The sequence below is a fragment of the Pelobates fuscus genome, chromosome 10 (assembly GCF_036172605.1).
Source record: "Pelobates fuscus isolate aPelFus1 chromosome 10, aPelFus1.pri, whole genome shotgun sequence".
NCBI classification, from domain to species: domain Eukaryota; kingdom Metazoa; phylum Chordata; class Amphibia; order Anura; family Pelobatidae; genus Pelobates; species Pelobates fuscus.
Genome location: NC_086326.1, coordinates 100089305 through 100105567, shown reverse-complemented (window position 1 = coordinate 100105567; position 16263 = coordinate 100089305). Strand labels below are relative to the sequence as shown.

The 16263-nt window shown below is 41.5% G+C and overlaps 1 protein-coding gene across 2 annotated transcripts in view; it reads left to right on the top strand.

Annotated features, from left to right (window-relative positions):
• The first annotated feature begins 448 nt into the window (after nucleotides 1-448).
• The window catches only part of CALY (calcyon neuron specific vesicular protein), an 85702-nt gene continuing 69887 nt past the window's right edge, over nucleotides 449-16263 (top strand). The window contains exon 1 of one of the 2 annotated variants that reach the window (XM_063433934.1): nucleotides 449-735. The gene's annotated coding sequence lies outside the window, so the exon portion shown is untranslated. The remainder of the gene's footprint in view (nucleotides 736-16263) is intronic. The other variant, XM_063433933.1, reaches the window with a different exon arrangement.

Genomic DNA, 16263 nt, shown 5'->3' with positions numbered 1-16263 from the left:
ATCCGCTATGTTTTGCCTCAGTTTTGTCAACTGGCTTTAAATTCACTACAACAAGGTTTTTAGTGAATACAATCCAGTGTTATTATTATTTTGATTATGTAGTTCCAGCATGTAACCCAATGGCAATATGCGTATAATAGGAATATACCTACCAATTATTTTTGGAAAAACTATTCAGCACTAGGAAACAGAGGTAAATGTTAAACTAAGCTTACAGTATAATAGATATATAGTCTAAAAAGCTGCTCAGAAAGTAGGCATTTATATGGCACACAAATGGTTGTATGTGCCAGCTTGATTTGCTTGACTCCACCCAATGCCAGGCATTACATCATAGTTATCCTTCCTCCCCCCCCCCCCACCTCTCCATTCTCAGAACCATGTTTATATTATAACAGCTGCATAACCCCACTTGTGGAGAATAATTTATTTTTATTTTTGCTAATATCATATAATTATGTCTGGGTGATTTGTGCATTGCTGGGGGGGGATGTTCTAACAACCGTGCCTAGCTCCGTCAGGTTTATAGAAATCGTGTCTGAATGCCCCCCCTTTGGGAGACAGTCTGAGAAAACGTCACCTTGGCAACCAGGCTCCATCAGATTCTGCACAGACACACAAGCACACACACAGATACACATCCTGACAGGCGCAGCCGATCCGACACAGAATCTCACACCACATCCCGGAGCAAGAGGTAACCCTGGGGTCGGGGAGGTCTGCATCAGCCTATTGGTATGCTATCTTTAATATAATACCTTAATTCTTTAAATAGTCTGGATGCATCTGCAGAATTTCATTTCTGCACTGAATCCTATGCAGTATAGATTTTGGTGAGTGGCTATTTTTTTTTTTTTTTTTACTCTTTTATTGCTGGAGGTCATATGCAATATATATATATATATATATATATATATATATATATATATTTTTTTTTTTTTATTTATATACCTGCATTGCTGTGTCTATCCACACAAAAGATGTGCAAGAAAAAAAATAGGCTCTGTTCATGTTATGAATGGCTATAAATAACTGAACAATGAAAATTTGTTTTAACCCATTTAGTGTCAGAAGGTGTTAGACCACTCTTATTGTATTGAGGCTCACTCTGCTTTAAGGATTTGCATAGACGTCCCTAATTTATCCTCATGTAGCTGCTTTGTTCTGCTCAGTGTGAGCTGTTTTTCTTTTGTGTGTTCCAGGTGGAGGGATTAGGGACTCAATGATTAATTATACCGATTGTTTTTTTTTTTAAATACCTGTCTAAGCTAAGCTCTTAACTGTCACAATCATCTTGGACCTCTGATCTCGCAGGCATTGCATAATCACCAAGTGAGAAAAGAGACATAGAATGATATCATATCGCTGGCGGAATTTCAGGTTCATCTCCAAGGTTTAGCCGTTTCAGTCTACCTATTTATTTATTTTCCCATGTGGGTGTACTCTGAATCAGCAGTGTTTAGTTATGCGCATGTAACATGCCAGTCTAAATCCTATGCGTCTTATTAAAAAAAAAAAAAAAATGCAGCAGGCATCCAACTGCTAGAATTAGCTCTATTAGATTCCAAAGGCCAGAAGCATATTTTAACATTAGTTGTGTTCCTGTTATTTTTTCCTCCAAATTCCCTAAATTTCCTTATTGCTGTATAGCTTATCAATGCTATTCTCTCTTGCTAAGTAAATGACATGGAGTTCTAACAATGGAACTATATATTTTTTTTTAGTTTTAGTGTACTACTGGGTTTATTGGATTACGTCATCTGCCACTAAATTTTGCAGACATGTGTTTGTTTAGAATCTTCCGATTTGATTTATCCCCTGTGTATTTTTTCTGATCACTGTATACTTATACGCATACACATCTATAAACGTTTTTACATCATCCAAATAAAACCCTTTTATTCATCGCTGATAGTCCAAAGAACTCACAATTGAAAATGCCCAGTCTAAGTGTAGTTTTTATTAGTTCATTACATAATATCTATATGATCATTTAAAATTTGAAGAAACAATGTTTTAAATATATAACAGCAACCTGTATTCAGAGATAATTTATTAATCCATACTGATCAAGCAACCTGAATGTCTTACTCGTTTTGAGTAACAAACACTGGTGGACAAATCTCAGCCACTTCCATTTGAATTCAGATTTTGTCTGAAAATCAAGGTGTATCCTCCTGTAAAATAAGCAATTTAAAGGTTATTGAACATTGTTGAACATCATGCTGGGAAGGCCCATAATAAATTCTCTACCATTCCCAGGGAAAGTGTAATTCCCAGCCTTCCTCCAGATACTTGAGTCAGGCACCCCAGAACAGAACTCAACATATCCACCCTCCACTAGCCAGTGAAAATTAAACCCTGTTGAGGAGTAATTGACCCCTAGTTGAGTGTGCCATGGACCCACCAGAGTTACATTGGCAAATAACTAAGGCCCAGCTAGTAATGTAGGACTTTAAGTGTTATGCACAGCTGAAATAGTTATTCTCAACAACTACTCATAGATCATTCAAGAGATTTACCCTATAAGCAATACCTATTTTTTCTACAAATGCACAGCTTTTCATTTTTCTATGTTTAATGGCATCGCCATTGTTTAACTTCTGCATTGTGTCTGCATTCCACTGCAGAGAAATACCTAATTTGATTATATTATTCTGCAAAACCCAACAACAGTGCTTTAATGTTCTCAATTGATTCCATTAATATGATATATATATATATATATATATATATATATATATATATATACAGTATATGCTATATTAATGGAACAAATTAATGGAATATATAGATATATATATATATATATCTCATATTTCATATTTATGGCTTAAATATGTATAGTTGCTCCACACCAACCATAAGTATTGCATCGTTACCATGCTACTTTCCTGTTCTAATACTTTTTTTTACAGATGTATGTGCTTTCAATTATTCACCAACCTTTAATGTGATATAGATGGAAAAGGGTTTTAAAAATATAAAAGTAAATTGTTTTCACTGTGTCAATCTGGTCTATATTTGACAAGCAACTTAATTAGCTTTTACATAACAAGTTTTTAGTAAACCATTCTGTTTCTTACTAGGAATATTGTTACATAACACAATTTTCTCTATTGTGAGTATGGGGTAAATCTCAATTCAGCATCAATATTTAATGACTTTCAGCTGGTATTACATCAGAGTTTTCAATGAAATTTCAATCCAAACTTTTTAAAACGTTTTCTTCTTTATTCATTTTAGAAATTATTTTCAATATAAAACCAGGCTTTAAGCAGCTCTGTCACTTAGATCTTATCTTTGTGAAGTACTGACTGCGTCGGAATTTCATTGAAACTCCAGCGTAATCCACAGATATCATAAATCAAAGCAGGCACGTCTTAAAGTGAACCTATATTTAAAAATTCACTGGTATTGCTCCCACATACTCTGAATACACTATATCAGAAAGATACATTGTGTATCCTGTGTAAAATATAGAGGTTTATTTACATTTCCTTCATTCCAGCACCAATGTGTGGGTGCTACTTTTCATGTAACCTCCTTCTCTGGGCGGTCCTTCTCTCTTTGATTTGCCCTGCTTGCTCAACATGCTGGCTTCATTGTCAGCGTGCCGGCATCGAAACAGAATGACGTCACATCACTACGTTCCTATAATCCTTCTCCTAGAGCTAGAAGCACCAGCTAGGGAGTTTCCATAGTAACCACAGCACTTGTACTGTGGTTGCTATGCTCAGGAAAGCAGATGGACTTCCTGTTGGAGGTCTTCTTTGCTCTCCCTTGTCAGTCATTACCTCGGCACACTGAGGCATTGACTGACAGCTGAGAGAAAAACTATATTTAATAGGTCTTTTTCCAATCTGTTCATTTGCTTGCAAAACTGCTTTATGCTCTATCTAATGAGCATACGTTGTTTGGGACATGACAGGTGCCCTTTAAAGGCCAGTCTTAGGTTGACAAAGATGACATGACTTTCAACATCAATGTTTTGTCAAATATCAGCAGCTCTCTGCTATGGATATCAGGTATCGACTCACTCATTGCAAGACCGACGTGATCTATAAATGGTCACGGGTGATCTATGGAGATGTCAGTGTTGTACTCTTGTGCATATGTGATTGACAGCTGGGAGAGTGCAACTTAGAAACTTTATAAAAGTGGAGTGTTCCTTTAAATATACAATAATTCAAGTTTTATAACTGTGAGGTTATCATGCACTCAGACACACCAAACCCTGAACTTCTAGGGCAATAGGGTAGTAGGATAGTTAAGAGGTGGGAAATTGATAAGAGGATACAGAATTATTATTATTTTTTTTTTAACATTCAAAACTAAGAAAACAAGACTATGTTTTCCAGATTGTGTGAAAAATATGAATATGTTTGGAAATCACAGACATCCTGGAAACAGCACGTTTAGTGATAACATTTGCCAAAAAGGGCATTCACCTGGAACACTGGCTCAGTAAGAACACACTGCCAGTTCACAGGCCAATAGGGTGATCAAAAGATCTGAAACTCAGATCTGTCAGAATACATATAGTGTGCAATGTAGGAAAATTTATGGATATTGGACATTGTTGCCAATGAATCTGATCCTGGGACAACATCCCCCCCAAAAAAACACATTTTATAGAAAGAACAAAAAGGTTTAAAATATACAAGCTCTCAGCTACATTTACATAATGAATAGTAATGAACAAGGTAAAATGGCAATTTAACATGTTTAAAGATGCCAGGCCTGTAGGACTGTCAGCACATAGAGAGTCGATTTGTTCAAAAGTTAAGCAACAAACTAAAATCCCAAACAGCTTGTGATTCAAAGTATGTGATAAATCTGAAATGGCGTCTTTGGGGCAAACAATATGTTGGATGCACAAAGAGAAATCTGAAAGAGGTAATATTGGAACAAATAAAAAGATTTGTAAGCAACATTTTATCCTAATACATTTTAAAGTATGTCCTAAATTTCATTTTAAAAATTAAAAATTTCTAGCAATTGAAATTTTTTTACCACACTGGAGATGAGGAGACAAAGAAAGAAGAACAAAGAGAATCCTACAGGATGCATTGGCATGGTTTGAATGAATAATTAGACTTGGTTTTGTTTTTATAAAAATGTTTTGATTACACAGAATACAACTGTGAAACTATTAGTTTAAATTATACAGGTAATTGTTTATATTTTTATATTTTCCTAGAAGAAAAACTACCACAATGAGATGACATAGTCTTAAGTTAGAGGGGCAAAAGTTTAAAAATATTATCAGGAAGTATCACTTTACTGAGAGGGTAGTGGATGCATGGAGTAGCCTTCCAGCTGATGTGATAGAGGTTAACAAAGTGAGAGAGTTTAAGCCAGTATGGAATAGGACTAAAGGCTATTCTACATAAATAATAAGGCCAGGGACTAATGAAAGTATTTAGACAATTGGGCGGACTAGATGGGTCAAATGGTACTTTATCTGCCGTCACATTCTATGCTTCCAGTGGAAATAGAATTTTAAGGTTAAATATAATAAATAATTAAAACTTATAAAAATAATAACCTAAACAAAATAATTTGCACTATAAGGTATATTAATTTATTAGTTAATGAATAATAATATAATTTGTAGTTATCGGTGCTCCTTCCCAGTCCTGGATATGTAAAAGTATTTGCAGTGCTTGACAACTAGGCTTCAATGGAATCTGCATCATAGGCATGCTCAGAGGTAAAGTGGTGGAGGTGGGAGAAAATCACGCATTTTATTTACAAATCTAATGTGTGGGGAGACTGGACACAACAAACACTGCATACTCCTCACATATTCATTGAATGGTCAAAGGTGTGTGGACAATCAAGTTCAGATTTCTCAGCCTTATCCAGCATATAGCCATGACACCTCCACAGATAAACACTGTCACTTTCCTTGGATACCATATTTGACACAAGTCAGTTTGTGAAATTTCTTCCCTACTGGATCTGGCCCAGTCACTTATAAGAGCTATTATTATATAAGTGGAAGAATCTAGGAACAACAGCTCAGCCAGGAACGGTACACCACATATGCGCACAGAGTGGGCTCACCAACAACTGAAATACGTCATCATCCATTACAATACTCACATAGTTCTACACTGCCCCTGGAAGCAGTATCCACACATAAACTGTGTGTGTCGGGAACTTCATAAAATCAGTTTCCATGGACTAGCTCAGAGCAGGGAGCTTCCGCAGATCCCAGAAAAGTTGTCAAAACATTTGTAAACTGTTTGACAACTGACCCTGGGACAAGAGAGACTGCCAACTCACTGAGCCCCCTTACAGATGCAAAAATGTTCGGCCATGCAGGCGGAATATGCATTTTGCCGTGCCTCACCCCTATACGTTCCTCGCACTTGTTTACCCCTTGATGATGCTGCTCTCACATAAATATTTGAGGAGTGTGCTGCCCAGTACCCAGAATGGCTGTGTGAGACTAGACTTGTGAATTCCTTTTTGAAAAATGCCAACTTGTTTAAATTTTGGACAATCGATGAATTCAGAAGATTTAGAATTGCTCTTCTAATTAAGTAAATTAAAGACAATTGCTCGTTGGATGAGAATTCGTCCATGCAATTTGATCATTTATTTGTTTATCTAATTACGAGGAGGGAGCTACCGGCTCTCCTTGTAATTAGATTATCTTCAAATAGAAGCAGCGGGTAGCAGCGAGTAGAGATCCCTACCACTTTCTTCTCCCAATCCCCTTGACAGTTACATTTTACTTTACATAATCCCTCCATAACCATCTAACTTTAATTAAGTATGAAGAATTTCAATCCTTTCAGCCCAAAGTGTATTTTCATGTGTAGAATCAGATCTTGCCTAGTTTTCGGTGCTAACTTTACTTAACCAATTAGTTACGCGTGTTCCGTCTAATCATGTATCTTAAACAGAACATGCAAATTTAAATTATTTCAGCACAAAGTGTATTGAATATGTAGAATCAGATTCTGCATCATTCTGTGCTACCTCTCATGTCTAATTGAATATCTCAGAGAACACACTTTACTTATTGGAAAGTGAAGTTTGCACAAAACTATACATTAGGGATGTGCATGGGCAACAAAATTCAGTTCGGTTCTGCAATTCGGGACTTCAGCAATTCCCTAACTCTAACCCTACCCCTCACCCTACTAGGGTTAAGGGTGGGGTTAGGGTTAGGGTTAGATTCCTGCCATTATTCCCTTAATTTCCCCTCCCTCTCCTTTTTTGCCACTTTTCAGAAATCCAAAGCACTTTGGCACTTCGGCAATTCGGCACTTCGGCAATTCGGTTCAGCACTTCTGAAATGCGGCACTTCCGAAATTTGGCAATTCGGACATTCGGAAGCAAAACAAATTGCACATGTCTTCTATACATAATTTGATTCTAAACATGAAAATACACTGGGTTAAAAGGATTTAATTTTGCGCACTCTGTTCACTAGATGTGGTTAAACAGAACATGCTTATCTCATTGAGAAGTGAATGTATGCAGAATCTGATTTTTCACATTAAAATACACTTTGAGTTGAAATTATTTAATTTTACACATTCTGCTCATAGGAGATATAGAGGTTATACATAGAATGCACTTTACTCTATGGGAAGTGACGGTAGCATCAAAAAATATGTTGAATCTTATTCAACACATGAAAATACACTTTGGATTGAAAGGATTTTCATTCTCCATGCTTAGTTCAGGGGGTATAATTGGGTTAGGGGGTATGGAGGGTTTTAAATAATATTCACTAATTCCAAATTGGAAGTAGGAAGCGACGGGAAGCTCTGTTCCCCATGACTTCTATTTTTAACCACTTACTTGTTGGTTATTGTTAAAAATGGAAGCAGTCTGTCCGAATATCCTTTAACAATTAAATATGCAAATGTATCTCAGAAGAACCTAACCAAAGCATTGACAAAAGTTAGATTTTAATTTTGGACAGACCAATTTGGCAAAAACATATTTTGTATCTGTGCAGAAATCTAGTCATGACACCAACATCCGCAGATTCTCCAAACAGGGGGATTTACTGTTAAGAGGTTACTCCAGCAAAAACAGTCTTTTACTAAAACATGCCACCCCACACCACTGTTAAAATAAATAAATAAAGCAAAATTAATTACACACTTGCGCTGTGTCAGCTGATGGGCTGGTAAAAAGTGTTGTGCATGTGTGGGGATGCTGTCTTTGGTGTTGAATGTGTTTGGACGTTGCGTGTGGATTTGCATGTGTAGAATGAATGTAAAAGGCTGTAGAGTCTGTGTGTGCTTAAGGGCTGGGGCCCTGGTTTGTGTGTGTTTGTATCTAGGGGATTCAGTGTAAGTATATATGTTTATACAGGTTGCATACAGGTTTTCTGTGTGTGTATGTGGAGTAGTGATGCACCGAACTGTTCGCTGGCGAATAGTTCCCGGCGAACATAGCGTGTTCGCGTTCGCCACGGCAGGCGAACACATGCGCAGTTCGATCCGCCCCCTATTCGTCATCATTGACTAAACTTTGACCCTGTGGCTCACAGTCAGCAGACACATTCCAGCCAATCAGCAGCAGACCCTCCCTTCCAGACCCTCCCACCTCCTGTACAGCATCCATTTTAGATTCATTCTGAAGCTGCATTCTTAGATAGAGGAGGGAAAGTGTAGCTGCTGCTCATTTGATAGGGAAATGTATAGCTAGGCTAGTGTATTCAGTGTCCACTACAGTCCTGAAGGACTCATCTGATCTCTGCTGTAAGGACAGCACCCCAAAAAGCCCTTTTTAGGGCTAGAACATCAGTCTGCTTTTTTTTTTGTTTTGTTTTGTAATCTCTTTGCAGTTGCCTGCCTGCCTGACACAGCTTCTGTGTCAGGCTCACAGTGGATACTGTGCCCACTTGCCCAGTGCCACCACTCATAGCTGGTGTCACAATAGCTTGCTTTTAAAAACAAAAACTTTTTTTTCACTGTAATAGATTAATTAGCAGTTAGTTGTCTGCAAGCGTCTGTGTGTCAGGCCAACAGCGTGTACTCTGCCAGTGTGCACAGTGCCACTCATATCTGGTGGCACAACAGCGTGCATTTAAAAACCCACAAACTTTTTTTTCACTGTAATAGATTGAATAGCAGTTAGTTGTCTGCAATCGTCTGTGTGTCAGGCTCACAGTGGATACTGTGCCCACTTGCCCAGTGCCACCACTCATATCTGGTGCCACAATAGCTTGCATTTAAAAAAAAAAAATGTCACTGTTATAGATTAATTAGCAGTTAGTTGTCTGCAAGCGTCTGTGTGTCAGGCCAACAGCGTGTACTCTGCCAGTGTGCACAGTGCCACTCATATCTGGTGGCACAATAGCGTGCATTTAAAAACCCACAAACTTTTTTTCACTGTAATAGATTGAATAGCAGTTAGTTGTCTTCAAGCGTCTGTGTGTCAGGCTCACAGTGGATACTGTGCCCACTTGCCCAGTGCCACCACTCATATCTGGTGTCACAATAGCGTGCATTTAAAAACAAAAAACTTTTTTCACTGTAATAGATTAATTAGCAGTTAGTTGTCTGCAAGCGTCTGTGTGTCAGGCCAACAGCGCGTACTCTGCCAGTGTGCACAGTGCCACTCATATCTGGTGGCACAATAGCGTGCATTTAAAAACCCACAAACTTTTTTTCACTGTAATAGATTGAATAGCAGTTAGTTGTCTGCAAGCGTCTGTGTGTCAGGCTCACAGTGGTTACTGTGCCCACTTGCCCAGTGCCACCACTCATATCTGGTGTCACAATAGCGTGCATTTAAAAACAAAAAACTTTTTTTCACTGTTATAGATTGAATACCAGTTAGTTGTCTGCAAGCGTCTGTGTGTCAGGCCAACAGCGTGTACTCTGCCAGTGTGCACAGTGCCAATCATATCTGGTGGCACAATAGCGTGCATTTAAAAACCCACAAACTTTTTTTCACTGTAATAGATTGAATAGCAGTTAGTTGTCTGCAAGCCGATTGGTACTCTGCCAACCTCTGCCAGTGCACATTGCCACTCATATCTGGTGTCACAATAGCGTGCATTTAAAAACAAAAAACTTTTTTCACTGTTATAGATTGAATAGCAGTTAGTTGTCTGCAAGCGTCTGTGTGTCAGGCCAACAGCGTGTACTCTGCCAACCTCTGCCAGTGCACATTGCCACTCATATCTGGTGTTACAATAGCGTGCATTTAAAACCAAAAAAACTTTTTTCACTGTTATAGATTGAATAGCAGTTAGTTGTCTTCAAGCGGGTGTGTCACTAATCCCCCCAAAAAATGAAAGGCAGAGGCAGGCCACCCTGCAGGGGCCATCGTGGTAGTGGTGCTGTGATTCCTTTTTGCCCTAGAATAATGCCCAGTTTTCAGAGGCCACGTACCCTGAACTTGAAAAGTTCTGAGGACATAGTTGACTGGCTAACACAGGACACCCAATCTTGTACAGCTTCCGCTCGGAATCTTGACGCACCATCCTCCTCCAGCATAGCTTCGTGCACCTCTCAAGATACCACTCACCCGCCTGCCGCCTCCACCAACACTAGCACCACAGCCGCTTCACTTGGTATGTCAGAGGAGTTATTTACACATCCGTTTGAAGAAATGAGTGATGCGCAACCATTATTGCCAGAGGATGTAGATAACAGGGATATGTCTCAGGCAGGCAGCATTACACACATGGACGTACGGTGTGATGATGATGATGTTGTACCCGCTGCTGCTTCCTTTGCTGAGTTGTCAGATACAAGTAAAGCGGTTGATGATGACGATGCGTCCATGGATGTCACGTGGGTGCCTGCTCGGCAAGAAGAAGAACAGGGCCGAAAGTTCAGATGGGGAGACAGAGAGGAGGAGGAGACGAGTTGGAAGCAGGGGGAGGTCGTCACAAGGAGCTAGTGGCACAGTCAGACAGCATGCATTGGCACCCGGGGTCAGCCCGACAGCACGCCAATCAACGCATGCTGTGTCCACCACCAGAATGCCGTCATTGCAGAGCTCAGCAGTGTGGCATTTTTTTTGTGTGTCTGCCTCTGACAACAGCGATGCCATTTGCAACCTGTTCCCAAAAGAAACTGAGTCGTGGGAAGTCCAACACCCACCTAGGTACAACTGCTTTGCGTAGGCACATGATCGCACATCACAAACGCCTATGGGATCAACATATGAGTACAAGCAGCACACAAACTCAAAGCCGCCATCCTCCTCCTGGTTTAGCATCTTCAGCCACGTCAACCACTGCTGTCCTCCTTGCCCCCTCTCAACCATCCGCCACTCCGTCTCTCGCCTTGAGCAGTTCCTGCTCATCTGCCCACAGTCAGGTGTCTGTCAAGGACATGTTTGAGCGTAAGAAGCCAATGTCAGAAAGTCACCCCCATACCCAGCGTCTGACAGCTGGCTTGTCTGAACTATTAGCCTGCCAGCTTTTACCATACAAGCTGGTGGAGTCTGAGGCGTTCAAAACATTTGTGGCTATTGGGATACCGCAGTGGAAGGTACCCGGACGAATTTTTTTCTTTGCACAAAAGGCAATCCCCACGTTACTGGACGCTCATGCGCAATGCCTGTAGGCTCATGCGTCCTTTTGAGGAGGTGACAAACCTAGTCAGTCGCACCGAAGGCACCATCAGCGACATCATACCATTTGTTTTCTTACTGGAGCGTGCCCTGCGAAGAGTGCTGGATCAGGCCGTAGATGAGCGTGAAGAGGAAGAAGAAGAGTTGTGGTCACCATCACCACCAGAAACAGCCTTATCAGCATCGCTTGCTGGACCTGCGGCAACGCTGGAAGAGGATTGTGAGGAAGAGGAGTCAGAGGAGGAATGTGGCTTTGAGGAGGAGGAGGAAGACCAACCACAACAGGCATCCCAGGGTGCTCGTTGTCACCTATCTGGTACCCGTGGTGTTGTACATGGCTGGGGGGAAGAACATACCTTCATTGAGATCACTGAGGAGGAGGAACGGGAAATGAGTAGCTCGGCATCCAACCTTGTGCAAATGGGGTCTTTCATGCTGTCGTGCCTGTTGAGGGACCCTCGTATAAAAAGGCGTAAGGAGAACGACCTGTACTGGGTGTCCACGCTACTAGACCCCCGGTTTAAGCAGAAAGTGGCTGAAATGTTACCAAATTACAACAAGTCGGAAAGGATGCAGCATTTGCAAACTAAATTAAAAAGTATGCTTTACACAGCGTATAAGGGTGATGTCACAGCACAACGGGAATCTAACAGGGGAAGAGGTGAAAGTAATCCTCCTCCTCCCACGACCACGCCGGCAAGGACAGGACGCTTTAAAGACGTGTTGTTGATGGAGGACATGCAGAGCTTTTTAAGTCCTACGCATCGCCACAGCCCTTCGGGATCCACCCTCAGAGAACGACTCGACCGACAGGTAGCAGACTACCTCGCCTTAACTGCAGATATCGACACTCTGAGGAGCGATGAACCCCTTGACTACTGGGTGTGCAGGCTTGACCTGTGGCCTGAGCTATCCCAATTTGCGATAGAACTTCTGGCCTGCCCCGCTTCAAGTGTCCTGTCAGAAAGGACCTTCAGTGCAGCAGGAGGTATTGTCACTGAGAAGAGAAGTCGCCTAGGTCAAAAAAGTCTAGATTACTTCACCTTTATTAAGATGAATGAGGGATGGATCCCGAAGGGACTGACAGTGGACGATACATTCGACTAAAAAAGGCCTGATGAGATGAGCTGCCTTAGGCTAAAAATGGTGACCCTATGTAGGAGGAACAGTCCCTATTCTGCTCTGTGTCTGTGTGTATCAGGTTCTCTGAGGAAAGGTGTCAATCCATATCTGCCAAGTGACCCTATTTAGGGGGAAAAGTCCCTATTCTGCTCTGTGTCAGTGTGTATCAGGGTCTCTGAGGACAGGTGTCAATCCATATCTGCCAAGTGACCCTATGTAGGAGGAACAGTCCCTATTCTGCTCTGTGTCAGTTTGTATCAGGGTCCCTGAGGACAGGTGTCAATCCATATCTGCCAAGTGACCTTATGTAGGGGGAACAGTCCCTATTCTGCTCTGTGTCAGTGTGTATCAGGGTCCCTGAGGACAGGTGTCAATCCATATCTGCCAAGTGACCCTTTGTAGGGGGAACAGTCCCTATTCTGCTCTGTGTCAGTGTGTATCAGGGATCTATAGGATAGGTGTCAATCCATATCTGCCAATTGACCCTATGTAGGAGGAACAGTCCCTATTCTGCTCTGTGTCAGTGTGTATCAGGGTCCCTGAGGACAGGTGTCAATCCATATCTGCCAAGTGACCCTATGTAGGGGGAACAGTCTCTATTCTGCTCTGTGTCAGTGTGTATCAGGGATCCTTAGGATAGGTGTCAATCCATATCTGCCAAGTGACCCTATGTAGGAGGAACAGTCCCTATTCTGATCTGTGTCAGTGTGTATCAGGGTCCTATAGGATAGGTGTCAATCCATATCTGCCAAGTGACCCTATGTAGGGGGAACAGTCCCTATTCTGCTCTGTGTCAGTGTGTATCAGGGTCTCTGAGGACAGGTGCCAATCCATATTTCCAAGTGACCCTATGTAGGAGGAACAGTCCCTATTCTGCTCTGTGTCAGTGTGTATCACGGTCCCTGAGGACATTTGTCAATCCATATCTGCCAAGTGACCCTATATAGGGGGAACAGTCCCTATTCTGCTCTGTGTCAGTGTGTATCAGGGTCCCTGAGGACAGGTGTCAATCCATATCTGCTAAGTGACCCTATGTAGGAGGAAGAGTCCCTATTCTGCTCTGTGTCAGTGTGTATCAGGGATCCTTAGGATAGGTGTCAATCCATATCTGCCAAGTGACCCTATGTAGGAGGAACAGTCCATATTCTGCTCTGTGTCAGTGTGTATCAGGGTCCCTGAGGACAGGAGTCAATCCATATCTGCCAAGTGACCCTATGTAGGGGGAACAGTCCCTATTCTGCTCTGTGTCAGTGTGTATCAGGGATCCTTAGGATAGGTGTCAATCCATATCTGCCAAGTGACCCTATGTAGGGGGAACAGTCCCTATTCTGCTCTGTGTCAGTGTGTATCAGGGTCCCTGAGGACAGGTGTCAATCCATATCTGCCAAGTGACCCTATGTAGGGGGAACAGTCTCTATTCTGCTCTGTGTCAGTGTGTATCAGGGTCCCTGAGGACAGGTGTCAATCCATATCTGCCAAGTGACCCTATGTAGGGGGAACAGTCCCTATTCTGCTCTGTGTCAGTGTGTATCAGGGTCTCTGAGGACAGGTGTCAATCCATATGTCAAGGTGTCAATATGTCATATGTCAGGTGTCAATCCATATCCACTGTGATTTAGGAATGTTAGGTGATTTATGCCCTTTATGGATTAAAACCAGACTCTGCATCAACTGTGTAATTTCCCATGGGAGTTTTGCCATGGATCCCCCTCCGGCATGCCACAGTCCAGGTGTTAGTCCCCTTGAAACAACTTTTCCATCACTATTGTGGCCAGAAAGAGTCCCTGTGGGTTTTAAAATTCGCCTGCCCATTGAAGTCAATGGCGGTTCGCCCGTTTCGCCGTTTCGCGAACGTTTGAGGAAGTTCGCATTCGCCGTTCGCGAACCGAAAATGTTATGTTTGCGACATCACTAATGTGGAGCTGTAGTGTCTGCATGTGTATAGAGGCTGTAGTGTGCATGTGTATGCATAGGGGCTATAGTGTTTGTGTGGGGGGTACAGTGTGTATGTACAGGGGTGTTGTGCATGGGTATATGGCATATATTGTTATCTTGTGTGTATTGGATGTACAACTTGTATGTAAAAGGGGTATAGTGTATGGGTATTGTGAGTGTATAGGAGGTGCAGCATATTTATAGGGTCATAGTTTATTTATAGGGTGTGGAGTGTGCTTGTAGGGATGCACTTTGTGTATACAGGGTAAAGTGAATGTTTAAAGGGGTTTGCTCAGTATATAGGATTTATAGTATGTGTACAGTGTGTATAGAGTGTTCATATGGGGAACTGTGTATGTATATGGGTAGGAGGGGCTTTATTGATTTACCGTATTTTTCGCTCCATAAGACGCACTTTTTTTCCCCTCAAAAGTGAGGGGAAATGTCTGTGCGTCTTATGGAGCGAATATGAAGCTTTACTTACCTGTCTTGCAGCGTTGGCCGGCAGCACAGGGCGCACCGCGGTAGTGGAACTTGAATTTCATGTTCCGGTTTCTGGCGGGACTGAAAGGAAGTGTGCACAAGTGCGCACTTCCTTTCAGTCCCGCCGGAAACCGGAACATGAAATTCAAGTTCCACTACCGCGGTGCGCCCTGTGCTGCCGGCCAACGCTACAAGACAGGTAAGTAATTATGGGACAAGGGGAGGGGGACAGTATGGGAGAGAAGAATGCTAATGCATTTTCATTTGTAATAAAAACTTATTTAATATTTTTTTTTTTTTTTTTTTTTTTCATAAAAAAGGTTTATTTTCAATTTGATCCTACATCATTGGATGTTTACTTTAGAACCTTTTATCTCCTTTTATCACACAGAGGTTTAAGAATGCTCTAGCAGGCAATTAACAGAACATGAGATAATAACTTTTAAACTAGACATATTGTGCTGTAAAATCTAATTGAAAATATTTATATGTATACATATATATATATATATATATATATTTAATGTAGGCTGTGTAAAAATGCAACTTAACTCATAACTGTCAAATGTTAAATGACATTAACAGTGAGACTGCAGGGGCATGATGTATACCAGCGGTTCCCAAACTGTGTGCCAGGGTGCAGAAACAAGCACACAGGGGCGCCGTGAAATGTTTCCCCGGGAAACATTTCTGCTGAACAGGGGCCCAGTCGGGTTCCGCTGTCCTTTAAGACTGCAACCGGACCTGAAGAGCTACTCCTTGCCCCTCACTCCCATCAGCCAGAAGCAGGATCAGGACTCTAAGCCACCCTCTTGGACACAAGGTAAGCTAACAAGAGGGTAGCTGAAAATATAAAAAAATATGACTTGTATGTGTTTATGTATATGTCAGATTGTGTGTATGTCATATTGTGTGTGTGTATGTCAGTGTGTGTGTCAGGATGTGCATTCTTGTGTGTGCATCTGTTTTTTAGGGTGTGCATCTGTGTTTGTGTTTATATATCACTATGCTTCTGTGTGTATATATGTCAGTTTGTGTATCTGTGTGTCAGTGAGTGTGTGTACATCTGTGTGTCAGGATGTACATCTGTGTACGTGTATGTGCATCTGTGTGTCAGTGTGTGCATTGGTGTGTGTTTTTATGTCAGTGTGT